This window comes from Chaetodon auriga, chromosome 21 (assembly GCF_051107435.1).
Source record: "Chaetodon auriga isolate fChaAug3 chromosome 21, fChaAug3.hap1, whole genome shotgun sequence".
Taxonomy (NCBI): Eukaryota; Metazoa; Chordata; class Actinopteri; order Chaetodontiformes; family Chaetodontidae; genus Chaetodon; species Chaetodon auriga.
In genome coordinates, this window is record NC_135094.1 from 21,499,924 (window position 1) to 21,527,298 (window position 27,375).

Genomic DNA, 27,375 nt, shown 5'->3' on the forward strand with positions numbered 1-27,375 from the left:
TGAGTATTTGGGGTGGCATGAAGGTGTATGTGAGATTGAGTCAAAATAAACTACAGCATCTGTGTTCATGATAATGAAGGATGTCACCCAGTGGAATGGTGTGGCTCATTTGTTAGTAGTTCTGGACAACAATGGAGCTCTATGGTACAGAAGAATAAGATACTGTATCAGGCTTTTAATACACACATAAAACTTCATAGTAGCATCAATTCATTGTTGGTTTGGCTCTGCACATGGGATTTGTTGACAAAAAAAATAAATAGAATGACCTTTTAAAGAAGACAGATCACAGTTTGAACCAACTCATTAAAATAGTTTATCAATAAAAATGAGATATTCCAGATCCTGAAGCAAAAAGATAGACTGCAACATCAGCAATAATGAAAAAAATCATGAAAACAAGAACCACAAACCCTTTGTTGTTGTATCTGTTCAGGTGGGGCACGCCAAATCCAGCTCTGAGCAGGTGGAACAGCTTCAGCTCAGCAACTTCAAGTCACTCTGGACAGCTCAGGTTAGACAGTGCCTCACAAACACACACAGATGCACTTCAGATAGAACTGCTTGTGTATAGCAGTGACACATTCTCAATTCTGTGCAATGCTCTGTTGACCCATCTCCTGTTGGCAGTGTGATGGACATACTCAACCTGTGGAATGATGACCCAGAGGAGGTGCTCTTGGATCTGGGCTTTGGCTGTGATGAACCTGATCCCTCTGGACGCATCCCAGCTCGATTCATCAATCATCAGTCCCAGGCAAGGGGAATAAACCTCCAGGTGTTTCTAGAGGCCCAGAAGAACCGGCTGGACCTTGAAAATCCAGATGTCAGCAGTAAGTGTAACTTTTAGCAGTTGGTCAGTGGTATGTCCGTGTAGAATGGCCATGACCAAATACATGGTATTTTGTATGAACTGTTTGCAAAAAAGTAATGTCTTGTACATGCAAAACAAAATGTACAATGATTCAACCAGACTGACAACTCAAAAGGCAGAAAGAAGAAACACTACCCTGAACAACAGTGAAATAAGAGTATACAAAACCATTAATCATTAGTAAAAGAAACTGGAAGCTTACCATAAAAGTCTTTACAAATTTAAATTGAAACAGGTTCCTGTTTCAGTGTCAAGTGTCAGTAACAAGTTGGAATGAACGGGCATGTTGCTTCAGTAAAGCTATTCTTAAAACTTGAAACAAAATATAAATAGAATGTTAGTCAAGGATAAGCGCAAGGACTTGGATAACGGAATGTCAGCTGAACAGACTAAAGACCAACAAATCAGAGTTTAAATCTATTCAACCTAACTACTATGTTTTCTTTGCTGTTTTCTATTTTTCAGTGTAATCTTAACACTTTATGATAAAGGTACATTAATAAGCATTATTTAAAATAGTAATAAGCATTAAGTAACAGTTAATTAGAAGTTAACTAATGTGTCTCACAATATTTACTAATGGTGTTCATGTTAACTAACGTATTAATTACTACATTATTTGAGATACTACATGGGGCACTCCCCATTCAGGCATCCCATGTACTGAAACCTTGGCAGCTGCCCAGGTCATAAAGAGCATTAATAAATTCATGGTTATTCATGGTTAAGCAATACTTATTCAGCATCCTTATGCATTTATGTAAGTACTATTTAAGGAATACATGTTTTCAGGCCAAGTAACACTTACACAGTATAACATGCACAATGATTTCTAAGTAAGGCTAAGGGATGTCAACATGAAGATAACATCCAAACCTCTACATGAAGCATGTCTATGGAGTGTGTCCACTGATCTCAGCCTTTACCAAAATATAAGCCAAAATTCGAGGAAGGATAAGTAAGTGGACAATTATTAGCCTTAAATAAACATTTTCTTAATGAAATGGCTTAGCTGTGAACATCATGACATACATGTTAATGTGGCGAGTGGAACTACTTGGCAGCGTAATGTTGTGACAACGCCACCTGGGGGAATTTCGCCCACAGGAAATTAATTGTATAAACCGGCAAAATATTACAATGAACAGTGTGCGATTTTCACATGAGTAAATGTCAATTATAGTCAGCTTGATCGATAAAATCCGACACTAGGCTCCAGGCATCCCAATGCTACAGAAACGGAACAGTCTTGTTCCGGCCACAGGGTCTGGAGCGGTCACAGAAAGTTTAGTATAGGAAAAATTCAGCAGGAGACAGAACAGCAGCGAGCACCGGAGGCCAGAGGCTGATGACGATGACACACAGCGCGGACACACACACACACACACACACACACACACACACACACACACACACACACAACACTCGGTGCGCAGCTTGGCCCAACATCCACCAAGAGAGCATGGATTCCACCCAGCGTGGATGAGAAGAGGGAAGACACACGGCTGCTGCGCACGCTGCCAGCTCAACACAGGATTTTGGTAAAGCGCAGACTTGGGGCAAGCCCTGCCACCATATGGCTCAGCATTCAAAGCCGCCCGAGAAAGTCAGTGCTTGTGCTACAGGGAGATCAGCATGCACGTCACACGCCAAACCGCCGCACGCTAGATACCAGGACACCAGGCTCTGGAGGAGGTCAAGGAGAGTGATCAGAGCAGCAGCACTCCACCTGAATATAAGAGTGACGGTGCCGCCCTGCAATCAAAGCGCAGCACGATAATTGAACACAGCCTGCTGACAATTAAGCAGGCTGGAGGAGGGGAGGGTGAAACTCAACCTGCCACATTAACATCTCAATTAACCATATACTAATATTACCTAGTATCTTAATTAACATTTAAACCTTTAAAGGTGAATATTATGAGGCTTTTTAATAAGTTACATGGATCTATGATTTCCATAAAACATGTTTTTGAAGCTGTATGTTGGAAATAGCTATTTAGCTCTATAGCTCTATTTCCCTTTCAGTTTCAGTCCCTTTCAGAATGTGCTGTTTCTGGTGTCTGTAGCTTTAAATGCAAATGAGCTGCTGCTGTCCCACCCATGTTACCGTGGTAACGGGGAGAGCGTAGACTCACATACCACTACCCGTGTGAAAGCAGCAACATGGCGGCAGTGAAATTACCGGGTGCTTTCGTTGTTCAACTTGCTCTGAATGTTCATGTTTTCACCTGAATGGGATCCTGGGAGGGAAGGCTCCTACAGAACCTCAGACTCAGAGAATTCAGCAGGACGCTTCTCTATTTTTTTTTCTCTTCAATATGAGCGCCACCTGTACAGAGGGCAGCATGAGATGCCCGCAGTTCAGACAGTCAGTGCTCACGCTAGGAAGCACCAATCTTCACTTGTAGCATACCAGAATGACGGGGAGAAACTCAGCTAAGAAACCTAATTCATACCACAAGAAATTATAGGCGCATGTAATGAAAACACAGAAATAGCGTATGTCCACTTTAGTGTGTTGATGATTTCACCACGTCATGCAAACCACAGAAGCCTGGTATCACGAAAGCAGAGAGTCTGAAGGTTCTGGTTGTTTACATAAAGAGGAGGGGGTTTCTAGCAACCACTGGGTTGCTGAGACATTGACTGGTCTAACTGTGCTGTTAGTTTCAGCGCTCTGTCTCGCTTACACATGAATGGGCAGAGCACACACAGGTGACACTGCAGCAACTGCGATCAAGCCAGCCGTCTCTCCTTTTTGCGAAGTCAAGCCAACCGCTCCAACATTTCAAGTGCTCCCGTATTGCATACTTTATGGTAAATAAACTGACGCGGTTGAGAAAGTCAGCGCTGGGATGCTACAGCGTGGACCAACTTTTCAAAATAAAAAGTGGGTTATTTAAAGGCAATAATAAGAGACGTGTCAGTGTGATCCTGACTGGTTTTGAATCATTATGTCACATGACCTAGAGGCTATTGACAAAAATTGATGATATATATCAAAAATTGATGATCAAGAGTGTTAAAATGTAATAAAAAGAGGTGTTTCTCAACCAGTCAGTTTGGTACTATGACCCTGCACTGATTTTGAGTCATTAGGTCACATGACCTGGAAGGTACTGAGCTAAAATGCTAATATTTACATTTAAAAAATTCATAAAAAATATCAAGAGTATTAAAATGGAAAAAAAAGAGGTGTATCTCAACCGGCCCATGTAGTACTGTGATCCTGCACTGATTTTGAGTCATTTGGTCACATGACCTGGAAGCTATTGAGCTAAAATGCTAATGGGTGTGCCACAGTTGCTTTGGGCTGACCTCTTAATTACAAAAGTTAACACTGTTTCCAACTGGAAGTCTCACTTAAACAAAAATGACTGTTATCATGCTGTGGAGGGTGACTAGTACGTCTAGCTGATTATGACATGTTCAAAATCTTCTTAAAAAACATTTTCAATGCTGTAGCTTATTATTTCACCATGACAGTTGGTATTTATTACAAGTGGCACACGCGGCTTATGTCATTATCTATATTTCGCTATGGATCAAGTGGATCAATACATCAATTCATTATGAAACAGACATTTTAATGCCTGTTAATTCATTTTTGTTTGATCTGACTGGAATACTCTTTCAATTGATTGTAAGGAGAGGGAGAAGCAGAGCAATGAGAGTACTGGGTGAGCTACAATGACTTTTAACAGGAGAGAGAGCGTGGTGTGCTGCGCTGTTCATTCATGACCTTAACTGTCTGTGAAGGTAATCTGAAGACAGTTCAGTCAGGCAGGAGTATTTAGCTCTACCTCCCATATTGTCTACATTTTCTACATGAACATTTTTCTATTGCCTACAATATAGACTCCACTGCCCTTCTCAGTCACCATGAACAACCGCCAGATTGCAATGTGCGTGCGTGAGCGTAACATGTCTGGGGTGACCAATGATGGCCCGCTGTGACTGGACTAGACCTCATGTGATAATAGCTGAATAAGTGTTGTATTTCTTTCTCTCAATGTTTTTGTTTTAAGGGTTTTATTAAAATGCTGATTTTAATCATTAAAAATAAATGTTAAGAAATTCTCCAAGTCATTTAGAGTGGGCCAGTTGTCCAAGTTGGTGGGCCCAGGCCCCTCAGGCCCACCCACCACCTGCTCTTCAGGAAAGGTACATGGCTTAAGCATCCATAAATTGACTTGATGGGTCGTTTTAAGAAAGGCCGAAGGCAGAAGAATCAAGACCTCTGGCAATTACCTGGAGGTAGGGATGCTTTTGTGAAAACCTTCATCACACATAATTTATCTGACAATGTGACAGCTGAGCAGTGGTTGGCAGTCACGCTGGATGTCTTCAAAACCAGTAGCAAAAAATACAACGCATGGTTGAAGGTCATCTGGACGGAGGACAGAAGAGGACTGCGGACAGAGGTGCTTAAAGGTAGGCTACCATTAAAAAGCAACTATGTAGAGTTGTAAGAAGTAGATCTAGAGTTCTAAAGGTCACATGAGGGCTGAAAATTAAAACCTGACCCCGCCTGCCCCACCAAGCGGGTGTTTAAGCCGACCTGACGATGCGGAAAATATCAATATATCAAAAACAGTTGTAAAATGAACACAAATGACAAAATGGCTCAAGAGGATGCTGAGGATTAGGACTACATGCATAAGGGCTTCAGTCTTCAATATAGTGAATTGCTGAATGTTTCACCATGGTTGTTTTAACAAACTTTTGACTGATGTTAAGGTTTTTCTTGTCTCATTGCAAAGATTAAAGGTATATCCAATGTAGAATTTGATTAATAACTTTTTGAAAATGTTTATGTGTAGGAAGAGATGTCAGTGGGAGAGAAAAGCTTGAGACATCTGACAGAACAGATAAAGACGAGGATGATGAGGAAGAGTGTGAACAGGTGAACTTGGACCAGACCAGATCAGCAGGTGAAAAAGAAAGGGAAAACACCCAGGATAACAAACAACCATATAATGTCATCCAGCCCTGTGCCTCTGGTGGAAGAGTTAATAACAGATGCAACGCATGAAACAAATTGAGGCCCATCTAGCTGGGAAACTGAGGTGAGAAGTGCTGATTCCAAAAATGGCCCAGAGTCTGACTCGGCCAGCTCTGTGTCCCTGCTGGAAGTCAGCGAAGGCAATGACCCTCAACACTCCTCAACAGATGACAGCGAATAGGTAAAATTTAAGCAATTTGAAAATATGTATATAGTAAAGAACTTAACCTGAAGTAACAGAAAGTACATCATCTTTATAGTGATTCCTTTTAAGATATACCTTATAGATTATCAGCTTTCAAATGTGGTGATTAGCTGTTTTTTTTAATCTATTTATTTAGTAAACAAGCTTTATTTTTGAAAACAATTTAAAGTGACTGCTTCAAATGCTTTTATTGTATTTAGAGTGCTTTATGAAACAATTTGTTCATTTTTTTACTTGTTTGCAGAATACCAGCAGTCCCTCCACGACATCATCAAAAAAGAATGCTGAAAGACACCACTTCTTCACTCATAAGTATCCCGATGAACCATGTGTTACGCCCCAGTCTAGGGGAGCCAGGACGCAACATAAAAGAGTGACAAAAAACAAACTTTGTCTCCAAATCAACAAATTACTCTACGACCAAAACCAGGTACAATGGTAAACAATCAATTTATTGTTATTAAAAAAAAGAGACCTGATGTACAGGTAAAAAAAGGGCAACAGCCACAACAAAACAAATTAGAGCTAAATATTTACAGTGTAACGAACTACAAACCAAAACCTGGAGAAGATCCAAAACCCACCACCAAAAACCACACTACCAAAACTAACACTACCACAATATACACCGGAGATCTGGGGACAAAGTTCTTGAGTCAAAACGCCATAAACACACGAGCCACTGCTGTCAAGCCGAGTCCCCCGGTGAATGAGAAATCCCTGGCTTAAGACACGCTGGATGCTGCAGCAGGGACCAATAGGAGAGCGACACCACTTGTTGTACGGAGGAGGGCAGGACCAGCACAGCTGCTAAAAAAAAGAAGAGCACACACTCACACACAAAAACATGAACCGGACAAAAGGACGCCACAGGACCACACAGGAACAAACACATAGCGCAATACGGCCAGGGCCGTAACACCATGTTTTTTTTTTTTTAATTTCACGCACTGATTGGACTAAACTCAGACGAAAGCAACAAAAAAGGCAATTCAAAACTTTACACTGGACTAATGTAATTGCAAAAGGCATAAGAACCATGCACCCATTCTGCTCTTGTGCATTCAAGCGGCACAGTGTCAAAACAATAGGATCTAAGAAAAACTGCCCTGTGTTTGCCTGCTCTGGAACATGCCTTTTCAAGGAATGTGGTATCCAGGTGGACGTCAAAGTGGAGAGTGAATCCTCGCTCAAGGCTCAGGTCTTTTTCAAGGGGGAACTGGTGTGGCACAGATCTGACGTGCTCAAGAGAAGGCCAATTAGAGCAGATGACAGAGAGAAAATTGCAAAGAAACTAAGCTCGAAGCTTGCAAGGCGCCTTCATCTAGAGCAGGGGTCGGCAACCTGTGGCTCCGGACCCGCATGCGGCTCTTTCACCCTTACACTGCGGCTCCGAGTGGCTTGGGAAAATAAATTACTGGAAAAAAAAGTATTTAATTTGAGTGTATTTTATTTGTGTTAGTTATTTTTATTTTAGTTCTAAATTGGAAGGTTATTGTGGTCTTGAAATATTAAAATAATAATAAAATAAGTATATTTTATTGTTTTTCGACGCTCAAAATAAACGTCATATTTACTCGCGAAAGCCGGTATACCCGCCAGAACGCAACTTTCAACCCCAGCAAGGCCAGGTATGGAGAAATGTAAGAAAAGAAAAATAACTGAGGAAAATAGAACATTCAATGATGACTGGGCAGATTCATTTGCATTTACCTGGAATGCCGTCCCCGACACCTACATAAACATGAAAAAATACGCCTTTGGAGTCTTGTCAATCTTCGGATCCACATATGTATGTGAGCAGCTGTTCTCCACCATGAACTACATTAAAAACAAACACCGCTCACGCCTCACAGATGACAGCTTACAGTCCTGCGTAAAGATGAAAGTGACTTCGTACAGCCCCGATTTGCAGACGCTGTGCGCAGAAGTTCAGGAGCAGAAGTCCCATTAGCCAGATAAAATAAACCTATTTATGCAGATATTTTGCAAATATTTATTTTTCATTGTTTAGTGACACAGTGCTTTTCCCAATTTATTTTTTTTAATTCAGGTCAAGGCTCCGCTACATGCCCTGAAAGCAAAGGCGATATAAGGATGACGGCTCACGGCATTTTTTTTGCTTTTGTTTGATATATGGATAATTTAAGTTCAGCATTTTAATTTATTTGAAAGAGACATTCAGACATTATTATTTTTTCAAGAATTCAGTTAAAAATGTGTTCATTACAGATACAATTTAATTTTCTCTGTAGCACTTCGTGGATTTCATAAGCAACACACTATAGTTGTTTATACAAAGTGTAAAGTTAAGAAAAAGCAATATACAGTGTTATCTTCATAGCCCATCTTCAAAGGGGTATTCAAAGCACTAATAAGTGTATGTATATTGTTTTCTTTTCAATAAATGCGGGTTTTTGCCCCCATTTTAAATGTCAAAAAGTATTTGCGGCTCCCAGTGTTTTTTTTTCGTGGAAACCGGGTTCAAATGGCTCTTTCGGTGTTAAAGGTTGCCGACCCCTGATCTAGAGAGCTTAATGAAGTTGGACGATGTTGTCAAACATGGATGCAGGGATGAGGTGCCAACCCCAGGAGTTTTGAAAACCATCAGCTATTCAAAGAGAAAGACAAAGAGGCCGCACAGAAATGAGATGATCAGTATGCAGCTGATGTCTGAACAAGAAAAAGACACCGAGGACAAGTTGATACAAAAAATTATTCTTCAGCCAAAAGGACTGATGCTCTGGTCCAAGAAGACAATCCATCTCTTCCATCAATGGTCAAAAAGCGACATAGTATATTTTATGAACTATTACTATTACTACTATTATGAACTTGAAGTAAGACATCCCCTGAAAGGCTGCTCGCCAGTGCCTGTAGCTACATTTGTGACCGCAGTACATACAGCAGCATCAGTATCATAATTTTTAGACCCTGTTTACACTTAGGGAAAACGCATATGTTTTCATGCGGTTTGGCCTCTTGTTTACACGCAAACAGAGTTTTGTTCACAGAGAACGATCATTTTTAAAAACTGCGGCAAAAGTGGAGATTTCTGAAAACGGCGGTTATGTGTTGGTGTCACAACATGCGACTGAAAATACTTAACGTCATGTGATGAACCTATGTTTACATTCACGCCCATAGGTTTGGCATAGTTATGGTGGCGCTCGACGGCGTATTTATCCGGGTTCATGTAAACGACAACATTTTTGAAAACGGTGTTGTGTGCACAATGTTTTTTTTTTTTTTTTTTTTGAAAACGGAGTTGCTAAAATATCAGTTTTCCAAAATACCCTGATACGTGTAAACGTAGCCTTAGGGTCCTTCATCACAGAATGTGTGAAACTTCATGGGACAAAAATTTGAAAAAGACCTGTGATAGACATATGTGATGGCTCAGCAGTTTTAATGCAGTCCATTGCACAAAACTTGTGTGGCCTGAGTCTCACAGGGCTCCTCAAACAATACTATTACATCATGACAGGACAGGGGAAGAATAATGCAATTGATCTTCCAATCCTACATCGGTGCTTGAGTTGCGTTAGGAAAAATGCCAACCTCTGCAAAAAGAAGAAGAAGAAGAAGAAGAATCGGGGGGAGACATTCCCCTTTATTTGTCACACACACATGCGAGCACGGCACACGGAGGTGAAATTTGACTTCCGCCTTTAACCCATCCTGGTCGTCCCTCCTCCGCGGCAGACCAGGAGAGGTGGGCAGCCAGACCGGCGCCCGGGGACCCATTCTTCTGCGTCACCATTGGTCAGGTGGTGATCTTCTTGCATGTTTTTAGTGGGCGTATATACGGAGGATACCCCAGGTGAACACGGGGAGAACATGCAAACTCCACACAGAAAGGCCCTCCTCGAGCAGCAGGCACCGAAGCATGGTGGAGGACACACCCGGTGCCCGCAGCGAGATTCGAACCCGGGACCTTCTTGCTGTGACCTTCTTGCCACCATGCCACCAGGTTAGTTAGTGATGCAGTTAGTGATGCCATCTACTTAATAGAAGAAGAAAGACATCCCTTTATTTGTCACAATTCACACAGAGTTGCAGGGGGGGAAACTGTACACATCATGCATTTGTGAATTTCTTTTCACCGCATTTATCCCATCCCGGCAAGTCCTTCCTCCGCAGCCGACAGTGGCACCCGGGGACCCAGTTCCCTTTTGTCACCATTGGTGAGGTGGTGATCTTCTTGCATGTTTTTAATGGGGTTTTTTTGTGGAGGATACCCCAGGTCCAGCCAGGGATGAAAATGTTGAAAAACATTTTCAAAACCTCCAAGCACTTCTCACCTCAACCGTGCAGCCAGTCATTAATGACACTGACATAACCAACAAAGACTACGTGGTAGGTTATGCTGTTGGGAATTTAAAATTTACCTGTTTAGTTTTTCTGTGTTGAGTTGTGGATTGTTTAGGTCTTTGGCCATATGTGTTCGGAAGAAGTTACTGGTGTTATTTTTTCTTTCATAGATGTTGAATGGACTATTTGTTGTTTGGGTTAGGGTAAACTACTGATGCATTGACATTGCAAGGCATTCAGTCAACATGTACACAACTGCATGGAGCACAGAAGGAATGACTGGTGCTGTCTCCAAATACCACAATACATGAACAAATGACACATGTGACTATAATATAATTGTGTCTCTCCCAGGCTGAATCGAGCCCAACGCCATTTGACCAGCATTTTAAGGAAGTCATCCAGCAGGCACCACTGGACCACAGGGAGAGCCAAATGGGTACTACTGTTCCACCTTTATCCCCAAGCTTCTAAAGTACTTTCTGCCTCAGTCAGTTTTGTGGTCAGGACTATTACTTGGTAAGTCAGGAGCCTACCCTATATGTATGTCTACAAATTAAGATGTGCAGGAGACCTTGGACAGCATGGGACAGGCCCTGTTTATGAGATGCTGTCACAAAAATACAACACAGCTGCCCAGAAGTCGACACAGGTAAATGTAAGGGTTAATGTGCATTATTTCTTGGCCCTATTAAATGCTATATTCTGATCAATCACTGGTCAATCAATGTTTTTTAAGGTCTGTTATTTCTGTATAAAAGGCTGTTGCTAGGGACGCCGTTCTGATTGGGCGGGCTACTACTAATAGATCCACGCTACCGCTTCAGGAAAAAAAAGAGGAGAGATTGAAAGCCTTTATTCATGACTAATGGCTGAAAGGAGAATTTCCTGTCCTCCAATTCAGGCAACAGTAGCGGATTGCTCTTGTAAAGCTGTGTGTGGTAATTACAACGACTTCTAATTATATAAAATGTGTTCACAGTTTTGTCACATGGGGGGCAACGACACAAGCAAAGCACAGACTTTATTTTCAACAACACCTAAGAATTCCCATTCCCCTCATTTCTCATTTCATTATCAGTGGCAACGTCCAGTTTAATGTAAATTATAAATAAAAGTTTCCATCAACTTGCCGCTGTTCAGCTGTTGCTATGGGCACAGATTTAGGCTTGTTCAAATGCTGTGGACATTTTTTTTTAGAAGCAAGATCGCATTTTAACCAAAAAATTGTCTCAAATTATGATTTCACAAGTAAGCCAGTAATAAGCTTTGTGTCAGGGTTATAGCCATCTTGTTGGGGTTTATTACTCTATAACAACCTGTTCACTCTAAATTATCCCTTGCTGCTCACCATGAACTCTAATAAAACAAATATTTCCCTTACCTTTGTAGGCACAATAATTAAAAAAAATTAATACTAATGTGACTTTTTTTAACAGAATTACACCAAAGACAACAAGACCCAGGGCATTATGGAGAAGAGCCAGTGGGATCTCAAAAAGATCCGTTTTCAACATAAGAGGCTGACCAGATTGGATGACTTTGTGCACGCCTACAAGGTGATGCATGAAGCTCTTCTGAGAGAGTACCAGGACTCTCTAAAAATCAAGACCAAGGTATTTATTTTAGGGATCATTATATGATCAAATAATGTACTTGAAGCTGCATATATTCAGTTTTGATGGTTTTAAATTCAGAAATTTAAAAAAAAAACAAAAAAAAAAAACATATAGTTAAAGTAGCTGATGTATAATTTCTTTATTTTTCCATTTGTTATCAGAATTTCTGTGTTGGTTTCAGAGGATAGAAGCTGTTTTGTTGTAGAATTTAAGCACTGAAGAGTATGTTATATTTAAAAAGACATCTCATACATTACTTTAAAAAGATACATTTTAATTCAATATTGTTAATCATTAATACACTCTTTGTCACTATATGAAAGCACAGAACGTTATAGCTTTTCCCATATTGAATAATACTTCCTATTACAGACCACAATGAATCATAAGTCTTGACCAAAACAACTAGGGACATTTAAACATTTAAAGGGAAAAAAATGTTTATGATGTCAGATGTCAACAAATTGCAATCAGTCAGTGCTTCACAAAATTTACTAGTCATGTCATGTATCCACAATTCAAAATAGACGTCAGAAATTCATAACATGCTTAAGTAATAACAATACATCTCTCTGTTTATTATAACAAGACCCACAGGGTAGATGTTGAAAGGTGGAAACAGAGGAAGCAGGGGAGAAGAGGTGTATATGTCACACCAAGAAGCCTCTTGATTTTGAGAAACCTAAAAAGCAGAAGGTAATGACAGGATGTTGTTAGTGAAGAGCTAAGAAATTGTACTTTTTTCCCAGCTGAATTCATTGTGGAAAAGGAAGAACACGGAAGTGGTAGTTGCAGTGATACCATCTGCCAACCAGTCAGGTTCCAGTTTTCTCATACACCACAGTGACCTCACCGATGGCTGACAGGCGAGGTATTTGATGGTTTCAGTGTTACCCATGTTACAATCGAATATCACATATGAAGTTGTTATGCTGACTTTATTGGAATAAGTACTCCAAAATTTGAAAGCTGTATTCCTTCTGTCTTCTTCTACATTAGGTTATGGAGGGTCTCTTCCATCTGTATGCCAAACAGCTCAACCTTGGAAAGACAATTTTTTTTACTGAACCATTACACAGTTGATGTGATGTGAAGGAGAAAGGGTTAGACAGCACAGCTTGCCAAAGGTAATGTTTTTAGAATTTTCTAAATTTATTATGAGAGTATTTAGGGATTTTTGTGTAATTATAAAATTAAATAAAATTTTGAGAATATGACATTTAATTAAAAAGAAAACTCTATATACTTTATTGACAATCATTTAATTTATTTTTATTTCCACTACAGACTGACTTCAACAACTATGAAGCCATACTTTCCTTTGTACACTGAGTACACTGGAAGTTACTGGTGACTAATAAATCAGAGTAAGCTGAGTCTGCACATGCTGCAAAAAGAATACGGTAGGTCATCATCTTTCTCATGAAGGTTTAGCTTACTTTTTCTGTTTTGTTTTTGTTTTCTTTTTCCTGAAACAACCACTATACATAGAACAATCAACAAATTCCTGAGAAATTTTCAAAGAAGACCTTAGCATCTGGTCTCATATACAGCTCCCTAGTTTAGTGAAAATGTTGCTATTAATTGTATAAAAGAGAGGTCACAACAACACAGTCAATCGAAGGAGTTACTTGATGCAGTTTTTTATTTTTAAACCTGACTTTGGTGTGGATATTGTGTTTTGGTAACACCATGTGTTTAAATAAAGTCACATGGACACATCCTAATGGATGAATGACAACACGCCAGTTGCTCTAAAAAAAGACAGTTGTTGCTCTTCTGGAAAGTGACCTAAGTAGAGTTGGTAATTTCCACGAGGTACCATGGTGGGTAGGAAAAATGTTGCGTTGATATGTCACTATGTCCAAAATAACATTGCGTTTACTCCCTTTAACCTCATATGTTTAGTGTGCTTTTTAATTCATTGTCTTGATTCGATGTACAAAGTATGTATAAGAATACAACAAAAATGTAGTTATCTAACCATCTTCAATACATAATTTTAAGTAAAATAGATATATATATATTTTTTTTAAATAATAATTTTCTTTATTTTTCACATACGATACAACAACAACAAAAAGAGGACACAAGACATCTCATGGATATCAGTTCCATGAACATATCCACACCACATCACACATATCATACATACACACATACAACACAAAGGGAGTGGTCTGGTTCCAAGAACAGCGGGGCTAAGACTAAGCCCCCGTCCATTCAAACCAGCCACCGCACAGAGCATGCCGAGAAGGCCCGGACAAGGCCGCTACAGTATGAGAATGAAGAACAGACAAGCAGATCAACAAGTCAACATAAATAAAATAAATAAAACAATAATAATAATGCCCACTCATCGTCATCATCACCATCATCCTCACCATCATAGCAACAACAATAGCGGCACCCATAACCACGATGAGAACAACAAAAATTGGAAAACAGGTAGGCTAATCATAACATCACCTCATTAACAATGCTATGTTGTATCCCTATCTGTTTTATTCTCCCTCAATGATGACATAATTTGACTCAAGAGATCTGTGTGGCCATTGCCCAGATCTTGGAGAATAGACGCTACTTGCTCCATAGATACTAAATCCAGAAAGTCTTTTTGCCAGTTGTCTATGTTGAAACAGTTTGGTTTCCTTACCTTCCAGTTGATAAGAATTGTGCGTTTTGCTGAAAGAAAAGCTAGGTCCAACAAACATAGAAATTTTGGGGGGATTACTCCCTCTACCTGTTTTCCCAGTAAGCACACTGCTGGGTCTACTGTAAAATTAATTTTAAATAATTTGCATGAATAATCTCTCACATTTGACCAGAATTCTTGTATCTTTGGGCAATGCCACAACAGATGCATAAGAGTGCCAGTCATTCCACGCCCATTCCAACGTTTGTCTGATACTTCACTGCTCATTTTCTTGAGTTTGTGTGGGGTAATGTAAGATCTAAACAAAATCTTGATTTGAATGATTTTATACCTGACACATTTTGAAAGATAATTTGAGCGGCTCAAGATCGCTTCCCATTGACTTGTTGTGAAATGTAAACCCAGAACTTTCTCCCATTGTGCCTTTATGGATACCATATCCTTACATAATGTGCAGCATAACAACCTGTAAATCTTGGATACACTACCACCACCAGAGACTGCATCCTTAAACTTCATATCAAAAAATTCATTGTCTGCTAGTGTAGTGTTTACAAAGCTCTGCATGATGGATTTGATTTGCAGGTACTGAAATATATCTGAATTATTAAGACCAAATTTCCTCTTAAGTTCATTAAAAGATAACATCTCTCCATTACTTCCCAGGATTTGACCCAACTCAGTAATATTCTTATCTTGCCATGAGTCATTACTGATCGGTTTCCCACCGGCCTTAAATGCCGGGCTGTTCCATATGGGACACGAGGGCAAGGATAAACTGTTCAATTTCAGTTGTTTATGTATTTCCTTGGCAATTCTGCATGAAAATATAATCATGGGATTTTTTTATACTTTTGTCAGGTTTAGTATGGTACCAGAGTGAGGTCAGTGCAACATTTTTACATTTTGCAGCAACAAATTTCTGCTCCAGCCATCTCCAGCCACCCATAGCCGGCTCCTCTTTCCTGTACGCCCAAGATATAGGGTAAACACTGTTGTACGCTAAGTAATAGAAATACACATCTGGTATTCCTAGACCACCCTTCTTCCTGAGGATGGACATTTTTTTCAGACAAATTCTGGGTTTTTTACCTTTCCATAAGAATAACGAAAATAGTGTGTTTATTTCTTTAATCTCTTAATCTCTGGGGGACCTCTGTCGGGATGGCAGAACAAAGGAAAGCCAATCGCAGGAGTGCATTCATTTTGAGCACTTCTGCTCTCCCCCATAGCGATAGTGGTAAGTTTGTCCATCTGTTCAGATCATCCCTCACAGTTTTCAATAATTTAGGGCCATTCAACTCAAATATTTTATCAATAGGGGATGTGATATTGACACCCAAATATCGCATACCTCCGGTTTTCCAAACAATAGGGGTTGAACTCAAATGACCGGGGTGTGTGAGACGATTTAGAGGGATGGTCTCGCTCTTTGACCAATTTATCTTATAACCTGAAAACATGCCAAATTTACTAATAAGTTTAAGCAAATGGGGCACAGAGCTAGCAGGTCTAGACAAAGTCAGTAAAATATCTTCCGCGTAAAGACTGGCTTTAAAATCATAATTAAAAAGTGTAATACCGTTATATTCTGATCTTTCCTAATGGCACAGGGGAGTGGCTCGAGTGCTAGGGTGAAAATAACTGGAGATGCTGGGCATCCTTGTCTGGTGGATCTGAAAAGCTGAAAGGGGGATGAGATTATTAGTTTTAACACATGCAACTGGGTTGTTATAATGGGCCTTAATCCATTGTATGCATACTGAGCCAAAACCAAACTTGGGCAAAATATGAAACAGATACGATCATTCTATCCGGTCAAATGCTTTTTCCGCATCAAGAGAGATTGCAACCGCAGGATATTGAAAGGATGCAGCCTCTGACATTACATGAAACAGTCTGCGCATATTGTGCGCAGCATAGCGACGGGCAATAAAACCAACTTGGTCTAAGTGAATTAATGTTGAAATGACTTTCTCCAGCCGCATTGCAAGGACTTTAGCGAAGATCTTGTAATCATTATTTAACAAGCTTAGAGGACGGAAATTGCCCATTTTTGAGTGGTCTTTGCCCGGCTTTGGCAACAGAGAGATAACAGCCACATTCATACTTTTAGGCATAGATTAGGTTGCAATCATATCCCTGTACAACAGAGTCAAAAAAGGAGATAGAACTTCCTGAAAACACTTATAAAAATCAACACTGAAGCCATCTTGGCCTGGAGCTTTACCAGCAGTGAGGGCTTTGATCGCTGCCTTAACCTCCAGACCCTGGACCTCTTTCTCTAAATTAATCTTATCATCCTCTTTCAGCTGAGGGAGAGGTGCCCCTCTGAGAAAGTCATCAATCATGTCAGGATTGTATTCACATTCCGACTCATACAACTAGTACAAGTAGTATTGTTGGAATGCCATATTTATCTTTTTCTGCTCACATATTAAAGATCCATCGTGATCATATACAGCAGTTATGGATGAGTTACTCTCGATTTGCTTTAATCTAAGTGCAAGCATTCTGCCAGCTTTATCAGCGGATTCAAAATGCTTTCTCCTTAGTTTATATAATGCAGTGGAAGTTTCTTCATGTATGATTGATTGTAACTCTGTTCTAGTCGATAGTGCCTTCATTTTCAATTTCTGATCATTAGGATCTCTCATATGTTGTATTTCCAAGCTCTTTAGTTCTGACATTAGTTTATCTTTTCTTTGACTTCTGTTTCGCTGTTTTGCAGTGGCATAACTAATACACCAGCCTCTACATGTGGCTTTGAATGCCTCCCAGACCATCTGAATGGATGCTACAGAGTTTACATTTGTATCAAAAAATTCAGATATTCTTTCGTTAATCATAGCAACAAATTCTTTGTCCCATAGAAGCATATTATTGAATTTCCACTGTTTTGTTTTGTGCACATTAAAACAAGGAGAGAAAATGACAGAAATAGGAGCATGATCTGAAATTAAGATGTTGTGAATCTCTGCATTAATCACATTTTCTGTTATTGAGTTTGACAGGAGCAGGTAGTCTATCCTAGAATAGGAATTATGTACCTTAGAATAAAAAGTGTATTCGCGAGAAAGTGGGTTTACACATCGCCAAACATCAATTACCCCCAGCAACTTCTGGAGTTCCTCTAGGGCAGCAGAGAGAGCTGCATCTGCTTGGAGGGGCCGGCTAGACCGATCTAATAATGGGTTGTTTACCAAGTTCATATCCCCACCGAGTAGAATAGGATCCCCCATGTATTTGGATGCAAGAACAGTTATACTCAGCTTGTCCCGTATTAGGAGCGTAAATATTTATAAAAGTTATTTTTTTGTTTTGCAAAAGACCAGATACAATGATATACCTGCCACTGCTGTCTGCAATAACATCGATATGATGAAAAGATATTTTCTTTGATATCAAAATGCTTGTGCCTCTTGATGCTCCACTTCCTGGTGCAAAAAACACCTGCCCAACCCATCTTTGTTTTAATTTTAACGATTCAGTCTCATTTAAATGAGTCTCCTGTAACATGGCTACATCACAAGAGAGCAACTTCAGATGTGAAATTATTTTATAACGTTTGATCTTATTAGACACTCCATTAACATTCCAGCTTACCACCTTTATAGCATTAGAACCTGACATATGAATTTATGTTCAATTTCAGTGGCCTACTCTGCAACTCTGGGGGAATAACAGGGGATAACGAACACATACACATACACACACATACACACTCACATAAGCCAATAGGCAGAAAACAAAACAAAAAAAAACAGGAGAAAGAACATTACACTATAATTAATATACTATAAATTATAGTTCTGAAAAAAAGCATTTTTCGTGGAATATAAAAACTATAAAACGTCCTAATAATAAATTCACATTTAAATTTAATGTGTTTTCATTGGTGTAAATATTACTGAAGTGAGGGATGATTGTTGTCACATGTAGTTTGTCATTTACATGTTTTAGGTACTGCTATACTTGTTTCTTGACAAATCAAATCAAATTTTTGATTCTATTGCTTTGTAATTCAAAAACAATGTTTCAAAGATGACATGATAAAGATGACATAATTCTGTGTGTTGGTGTAGATGGCAAAGGCAGTGATGGAGGCACATCCTGCATTACCTCTCATGTCCTTTGGAACATTGAAGAAGGAGATGGCTTTGGAAAGGACTAAGTTTGCACTGGTATTACTGAGTGATTCAGGTTTAAATCATTTTTCTCTTCTCTTTATATTAAACAGTTCATTTTGTTGTGAAAGTAAATGCAATCGAACCCATCCAAATTAACTACAGCCTCTATAAAAGAGTCCACACAGTTAACATTGTTTTAGTCAAAAGTGTCATTGTGTGACATTTATGTATCCCATACATCTCAAATGAACTCAACATCCTATCACAAAATCAGAAAGAACTCTTAGCAAACTTCTATACAGTCAAATGCAACTGAAACAGAAGCTAAATCATTGCAAATCTACAAAGGTGTAGATTTATTTATTTCTTTTTTTTTTTCCCCTGAATAAAGATTCAGAATACTGATAGTTAAATTTATTAAATAGACTAGAAAACTCCATCAACATGCCTGAGTTGATGATTATTAATGATCCAGTTGACAAGCTACATATAATGTGATTGCAACACAACTACCAATAAACTATGCAATGTCAATTATAACAGAAATGTGTTTTATTTCAGTGTTAGACCTGCCTTCAAAGTCCCCTTGAAAAATTCACCCAACATACTCGTTGGGTGAGTTTTTGTCACCGTTTCTTGTACAGTTATGATTTGGGGTTTATTGTATAGTGGCTCTGAGTGGCTCTCAGAATTTTCTAAACTAAGCACCAAGTCACTATTTATTATTTTATTTATTTATTACCTTTATGTACCTACCTACCTTTACCAGGTAGTCCCATTGAAATTCAAAATCTCTTTTACAAGAGAGACCTGGCCAAGGTAGCAGCCAGTCATAACATATTAAGATGCAAAAAAATAAATAAATAAAATAAAAAATAAATAAAACAATACACAATAAAACAACAAGGACAACTGTTAAAACATAGTGGACCTCTCAAGAAAAACAAGCACATGTCTCCGTCACCACATTCTTTATGATGCCCTTAAATTTATTAATTGATGTGATGATTGAGTGCTTCTATCCCAAGATCTTTCTGTAGATTATTCCAAGCCCATGGGGCATAGTAGGAAAATGCAGCTTTCCCCGAATCAGTTAAAACCCGGGGTACATTGAAAAGTAACCACTTGGAGGAGTGTAGCTGGTAACTAACAGAGCTGACACAGAGAAGGTTACAGAGATAGGCTGGAAGTTTGCCCAATATTGCTTTATAAATGAAAATGTACAGTGCTGTTGCCTGCGAATAGTCAGTGATGTCCAACCTACAAGATCATAAAGAATGCAGTGGTAAGTGAGGGACTTTGCAATGAATCGTAAACATGCATGATACACTGAATCAAGATTACGTAAGATGGAGCAAGCTGTATGCATATACAATATGTCACCGTAATCAATCACAGACAAACAAGTAGCTTCCACAAGTTTTCTCTTAGCATGGAAAGTAAAACAAGACTTGTTTCTAAAATAAAAGCCAATCTTCACTTTAAGCTTCCTGACTAGGATTGGGCATCGTTTGGATTTGAATGATTCCGGTTCCGATTCCGATTCCTCGTTTCGATTCCGGTTCCTAACGATTCTCGAGTCTGATTCTTTTAAGAGGCAGGGTCAAAAAAGTTTACATGTTTTAAATGAGCTAGCTAACCAGAGGCATGATTTAACTGGAAATGGGTGGTGCTTAAATCAGTACATTATTTTAAGTCTGAAATTGATATACAATAAAAATATTAATATAGGCTACTTTGTGTGTTCCGCTATATGTGTGTAAGTGTGGAAGTGGTCTGGAAGACGGTTTATTTTTTAATGATCTGTGTGAACTTGGTGATTCATGCAAACATCCAGTGATGGCAAACAGGGAAATAATATGTTGCCTTGTTCACTGTGTTCTTCTCAAAAGCACCGCGTTCAGTACGAGCAAAGTTTTCCAACTGACTTTATATCACCAGCCAAACTAAGAGCAAGCAGATGGTAAAAAAAAAAAAAACCCGACCGGAGTGGAGGCAGTGTCCGACGTGACACGAGCCGTTTTCAGCTCTGTCTTGTCAAATGCACCGCGTACGTTACGAAACAAGTTCACCAAGTAACTTTAAATATCATACAAACCGAAATAGAGGCGAGCTGAAGAAAACCTAAGGTGTACTGAAGAGAACAACGTGAGCTAGAGACGTGTCTGTGTAGGGAGGGGTGGGCACTGTGTGTGACAAGCCAATCACAGAGCGTGAAGACAGTCAGTTACCCAATGAGGATTTTCCTTCAGCACGAGCACGGATAGTGACAAGTTTTACTCGTATCATGCTCATACTCGTCAAAAATGCTTTATCCGTAACGGATACTCGTCTGAAACGAGTATCCGGCTCAACCCTATCAACTAGTATATAAATATCAAATCTATGAACTTGAATATAAATATTATAAATTTTCTTTTCACAGGGGTGCACTTTTCACAAGAGTATAACTTGTTAGCTGCCTCAATGTTGATGTTGTTGAGACTGTTTTACTTGCCGGATTTGGACTGGAGTGCGGTGCTAGGCTGAGGGTCTGAGCCGGAGCCAGAGGAAGAGGCAGTGGAGGAAGAGGCAACGGAGGAAGGCCGGCGGAGCGCGTCAAAGACGAGGCACTCTGTTATTTGTACACCATGAACCCGGAGGTGTTTGATCATGTTAGTCGTGCACCCTCCTGTGCATGATATAATATTTTTACAAGTGTTGCACTGAGCCGACTTGTCGTTTTTTTTATTAAAGTGAAGTCACACTTTGGACCACCGCCGCACACTGTCCATAGTTTGCGGTAACGCAAATGCTTCCGGCGGATTCTTCTTCGTTGGTGTTCGGTGGATTCTTCTTCCGGTCGGCAGACTGGGTATCGAAACTAGGAATCGAAATTTAAAAATTTGAAAGATTCCGGGAGAATTGGAAGGTTCCAATCGATACTCGATGCCCAACCCTATTCCTGACTAAAGTTGTAATTAAATGAAAGCTTGTCATCTATCCATATACCCAAGTACTTGTACGAGGGAACCCTTTCAATGGATTTACCTTCAGATGTGAAAATGCCAAAATCACCAGGCAAGTGTGACCGAGCTTTTGTGAAGACCATAAACTTTGTTTTCTGAGTGTTTAAAACTAATTTTAAGCTCAGCAATGAAGTTTGTAATGACTGAAATGCAGCCTGAAGTTCTTGCACTGCCCCTACTATGGAGGGAGCATGGGTGTAAATAACTGTATCATCAGCATATAAATGTATTTTTGCTGGAGTGTCTTTACCCAGATCATTTATAAAGATAGAAAACAAAATAGGCCCCAGAATGGATCCTTGGTGGACACCTTTAGTTATCTTAAGAAATTCAGATTTGTGGCCCTCTGCATGGACACACTGAGTACGATCTGTGAAATAATTTTGGAACCACTTTAGCCTTGGGACTTGGGACTGAAACCAATAGATCTTAATTTGTTTAGTAGCAGTGCATGGTCAACTGAATCAGATGCCTTAGAGAGATCAACAAATAAAGCAGCGCAGTGCTGTTTTCTGTCCAAGGCATTAATGATATCATTGGTCACAATTGTGGCCGCAGTGATAGTGCTATGGCCAGTTCTAAAACCTGACTGAAAATCATTTAAAAGTATTTTCAGCAGCTAAAAACTGTTTTAACTGTAAATTTTTAAAGGATTCATGGATCTTAGCCAGGACTGACAGTTTGGAGATTGGACGGTAATTATTCAACTCTGTGGCGGCACGGTGGCGCAGCAGGTAGTGTGCGTGCCGCACAGCAAGAAGGTCGCCAGTTCGATCCCTGGGTTGGGCGGGGCCTTTCTGTGTGAAGTTTGCACGCGTGGTTTCTCTCCGGGCACTCCGGCTTCCTCCCACAGACCAAAAAACATGCTCACTAGGTTCATTGGTGACTCTAAATTGTCCTTAGATGTGAGTGTGAGTGTGAATGGTTGTCTGTCTGTATATGTGGCCCTGCGACCGGTTCAGGGTGTACCCCGCCTCTTGCCCGTTGACAGCTGGGATAGGTTCCAAAACAAAAAGAAGCAAAAAAAATATAAATAAATAATAAAATAAGAAATATATTCAGAAGGCTGTGCTTATTTTGTAAAATTGTTGTTGAAAACCTTCTGTTGACTGTTAATTCCAGATGTTTAGAGTTTTGTTGAATGTTATGATACTGCGATGTCAGCTTAGGTACTACTTGGTTTTTTGGGGGGGTTTTTTTGTTGTTGTTGTTTTTTTTCTGTACCATGACTTCTTTCTGGCCAATAGTATTTCCGCATAAAAGAAAATGAAAATATGTAAGTACCTAAATGTATATGTATATGAAATATCAGGTTTATATTGTTAAGAAAGTCATATGTTTGTTATAGATGTTAAAATTATTAAGTAGTAAATTATAATAATAGATGAGTGAAATATACCTCTGATGTACAAGACACGAGTATGTATGTTTACTGTATCACATATTTGCATCACCAAAATCAGGAAAGTCTGTGTCATTCTTGTTTAACCTCATATTTAAACCTCATATTTTTTTTTATATTAATTTTTGAAATTACATTTTGTCTCAGTAGCTTCCAGGTCATGTGAACTAATGACTCAAAATCAGTGCAGGATCATAGTACAACACTGGTTGGTTGAGATACACCTCTTTTTATTCCATTTTAACACTCTTGATCATTTTTATGAATTTTCTGATGTAAATATTAGCATTTTAGCTCAATAGCTTCCAGGTCATGTGACCTAATGACTCAAAATCAGTGCAGGGTCATAGTACTACACTGGCTAGTTGAGATACACGTCTTTTAATTCCATTTTAACATTCCTGTGATTGTACATGAATTTTTTTAATGTAAATATTAGCATTTTAGCTCAATAGCTTCCAGGTTATGTGACCTAATGACTCAAAATCAGTACAGGATCATAGTGCCAAACTGGTTGGTTGAGATACACCTCTTTTTATTACATTTTAACACTTGATATATATATTTTTTTTAATGAATTTTTTAATGCAAATAGTAGCATTTTAGCTCAATAGCGTCCAGGTCATGTGACCTAATGACTTAAAATCAGTGCAGGATCATAGTACCAAACAGGTTGGTTGAGATAGACCTCTTTTTTTATTCAATTTTAACACTCTTGATATTTTAATGAATTTTTTTATGTAAATATTAGCATTTTAGCTCAATAGCATCCAAGTCATGTGACCTAATGACTTACACCTCCATACACCTCTGTCAAAAACTGTCTTTTTATGAAATTTTAAGCAACTTTTTTACGTCACACTTTTTAGATCTTGTTTCTTTTTAACCACTCCTTCTAACCAGAGAAACAATTTTAGTAATCAGACGCCTCGATCTCAAGTAAATTAAACTAGCTGAGCACAGCTCAGCCGGCCATGGCTCCACTTACCTCGCCATCCGGCTGTCAAAGCTGTTTCGCCCTCGGCAAGAAAATCGCTGAGCTGGAGCAGAGGATCTCCACTGTACAAAATCCAGGAAGCTGAGAGACACCTGGACACTATCCTCTTCGGCCCTGCTCAAGTCTCTGCCACCACCAAAGAGCTCGAGGCCACGGCTCCCTGCTCGGCAGCTGACTCCTCACAGCGCGCTACTACGGCCCCGGCCGCGGGTTCCACTCCACCCGCTGCTGCTTCTGCCCTGGCCGCTGCTACTGCTGCCCCGATACTCGGCTCTACGCAGGTTGCGGCTACTGCACCGGCCGCTGGTTCCGCTCTATCCGCCTTTCCGGAGGACCCCTGGTTCCAGCTCGGGGCTAAACCCAAGGTCCCAGTCAGCTCCACTCCTTTACACCTGGACACCTGGGTGGTTGTCGGCGATCGCAAAAGGAGGGAGAGGCCGTCACGTCACACTCCCACAACCTGTGACATACAGCTACAAAATCGCTACGACATCCTGGACTCACTCGAATTTCCACCACTGGCTGGGAACTTGGGGCCTTCTCCTTCACCTCACAGGATTTTAAACGATTTCAGCGGATCTCCACCGCTCCCGCCTGTCCCGGTGAGCGCACCTGGGCGAACCACTCGCCCCACACCCCGCCGAGCACGGCTGAATTTCACCCCGGCTCCGCGGGGCTCTTCTTCTGTCTGCCCTCCATCATCTGCTCCTACACCGAGTGTACAGTCACATCCTCCGCCACTGACGGCCGGTAGCGCTCAGGTCGCTGGACATGCCATCTCGAAGCCTCATCGGTCCACATCCCGGTCCACGACAGCCTCTGCCCGACGTCGGATCCTGAAGGAGGCCGTGCTCCGGCGCTCCGGTGGTCTTCCTCGTCCGGACCCAGTGGGGAATCCCTCTCCCAGGCTTGGCAAAGCATCCTCCACACCGCATCCGTCTGTCCGGACGCACAGCGCAGACCACGGATCATCCAGCCACGGGACCTCACAATCTCCACCACCTCGTCCCCTCTTCCCTCCAACCACTTTAGTAGTGGGTGATTCAATAACCCGGGGAATTCGCTTTTTCAACGCAGCCACTCACTGCTTTCCAGGAGCCACAGTCCCGGTCATCCTGGAGAAACTTCCCGGTCTGCTGCGGTCACTCTCAGCCTCCATCAGCCGTATCTTGGTGCACGTGGGCTGCATTGACGCCGCTCAGACGCCGTCTGAGCTGATCAAAAGGGATTTTAATAACCTTTTTAGCTTTTTAAACAACTGTGGTAAGTCCTCTTCCCACACTGTCCCATCATGGAGCATGGCGCTTCAGCAAGCTCCTCTATTTGAACACCTGGCTACAGTCCGCCTGCAGAGCTTTTAACGTTGGTTTTATTGACAATTTTAACCTGTTTTGGAACCGTCCCTCCTTTTACAGGGCCGACGGAGTTCACCCCAACAGGCTTGGCAGCCGAATGCTAACGACTAATATTCACCATGCTATCCAGTATGCTCCAGGAGATTGACTGTTTACCTATCACACCCCCTCCCCAGATTCTTCTTCTCCACCTACACCAGCTGCTCATGGCACTATTGCACTCACTAGCCTCCCCGACAGTCCACAGTTGTCACTACCACCTAAACCGGACATCTTTCCCATACAAACCATTACAGGCAGACGTTTTCCCCGGACTCACAGACAGAGTGCTTTTAACAGAGACAACCTCGTACACCCGGTCATTTTATCTCCCTGTGGTCATACGCGCACGTTCAGCACTAACATTAACCTGGCTGTGCTGAACGTGCGCTCTCTTTTAAACAAATCTTTTATCATAAATGACCTGATTTTAGACAAGTTAGATGGGTTACTTTTAACAGAGACATGGCTTGGCACAGAGGCACCAGTTGTTCTCACCGAGGCATCCCCACCAAATTTTAACTTTTTATTCTCCACCAGGGGAGGCAAGCGAGGAGGCGGGACTGCATCAATTTTTAATAATATTTTAATGTCAAAGGAAGTTTATTTTAACAGCTACTCATCTTTTAAGTACCATGCCTTTGTTTTTAGCAGTCCTCCTGTTCTCTGTATCACTGCTTATAGACCACCCCATCATTCCACTGCTTTTATCAGAGAATTTTCAGAGCTCTTATCAATCATACACACCTCTTATAACAGAATTTTAATAACTGACGATTTTAACCTGCACGTGGATCACCTCGGACTCACTGTCCAGAGAATTCTTGGACATTTTAAATTGCATGGATTTTAACCAGCACGTCACACAGCCAACTCACAACAGAGGACACACCCTGGACCTGGTCATAACCTACAACATCGCCAGTTTTAACCATCATGATGCCCCGGTGAGAACAGTGAGGAAACGCCACCTAACTTCTGAGGTGGCTGCAAATTTTATTGAGATTTTACAGAGCACTCCTGCAGAAGTTTTACCTGCAACCTGTGATTTCATTGTTGACAATTTTAACAGGATATTGCGAGTAACCTTAGACTCTGTGGCTCCACTTTTAACAAAAACAGTAAAAACAAAACCTCTAGCCCCGTGGAGAAACAAAAATGCAATTAAAAAATCAAAAAGACTATGCAGGATTGCAGAGAGAAGGTGGAGAAAAAACAAACACAGTCCACTACGAAATATTCCGTGAACAACTCAAATTGTACAATAAAACAGTCAAACAGGCAAGAATATCCCATTTCTCAAATCTCATCTCAGATAACAAAAACAACCCAAAATCACTTTTCTCCACCTTCGATCTTTTAACTAACACCAATTTTAAAAAATCCCCAGAGACACCAACGGACGCCCTCTGCGAGGACTTTGCAGACCACTTCAGAAGTAAAATCGACAACATCAGATCCAGTCTTTTATCACATCAGAACGTAACTTTTAACACACCTGGACAGTCGATTTTATCCGAGGAAACACTGGAGAGTTTTGCCCTGGTCGATGCGAGGACACTTGGTCGAGTTTTCTCCCAGGTAAACCCAACAACCTGCCTTTTAGATCCAATTCCCACATCACTTTTTAAGACATTTTATGGATTCTTCGAGGAACAGATTCTAAATATTGTGAATTGCTCTCTTCAGACGGGAGTCTTTCCTGCTGCCTTCAAAACGGCAGTGGTAAGGCCCCTTCTGAAGAAGAGCAATTTAGACCCCAGCATTT

General features: G+C 40.4%; 1 protein-coding gene across 1 annotated transcript in view; it reads left to right on the forward strand.

Moving 5' to 3' along the window:
* The first annotated feature begins 774 nt into the window (after nt 1-774).
* Nucleotides 775-27,375, forward strand: part of LOC143314542 (uncharacterized) — a 58,064-nt gene continuing 31,463 nt past the window's right edge. Inside the window, exon 1 of the mRNA XM_076721603.1 lies at nt 775-833. The gene's annotated coding sequence lies outside the window, so the exon portion shown is untranslated. The remainder of the gene's footprint in view (nt 834-27,375) is intronic.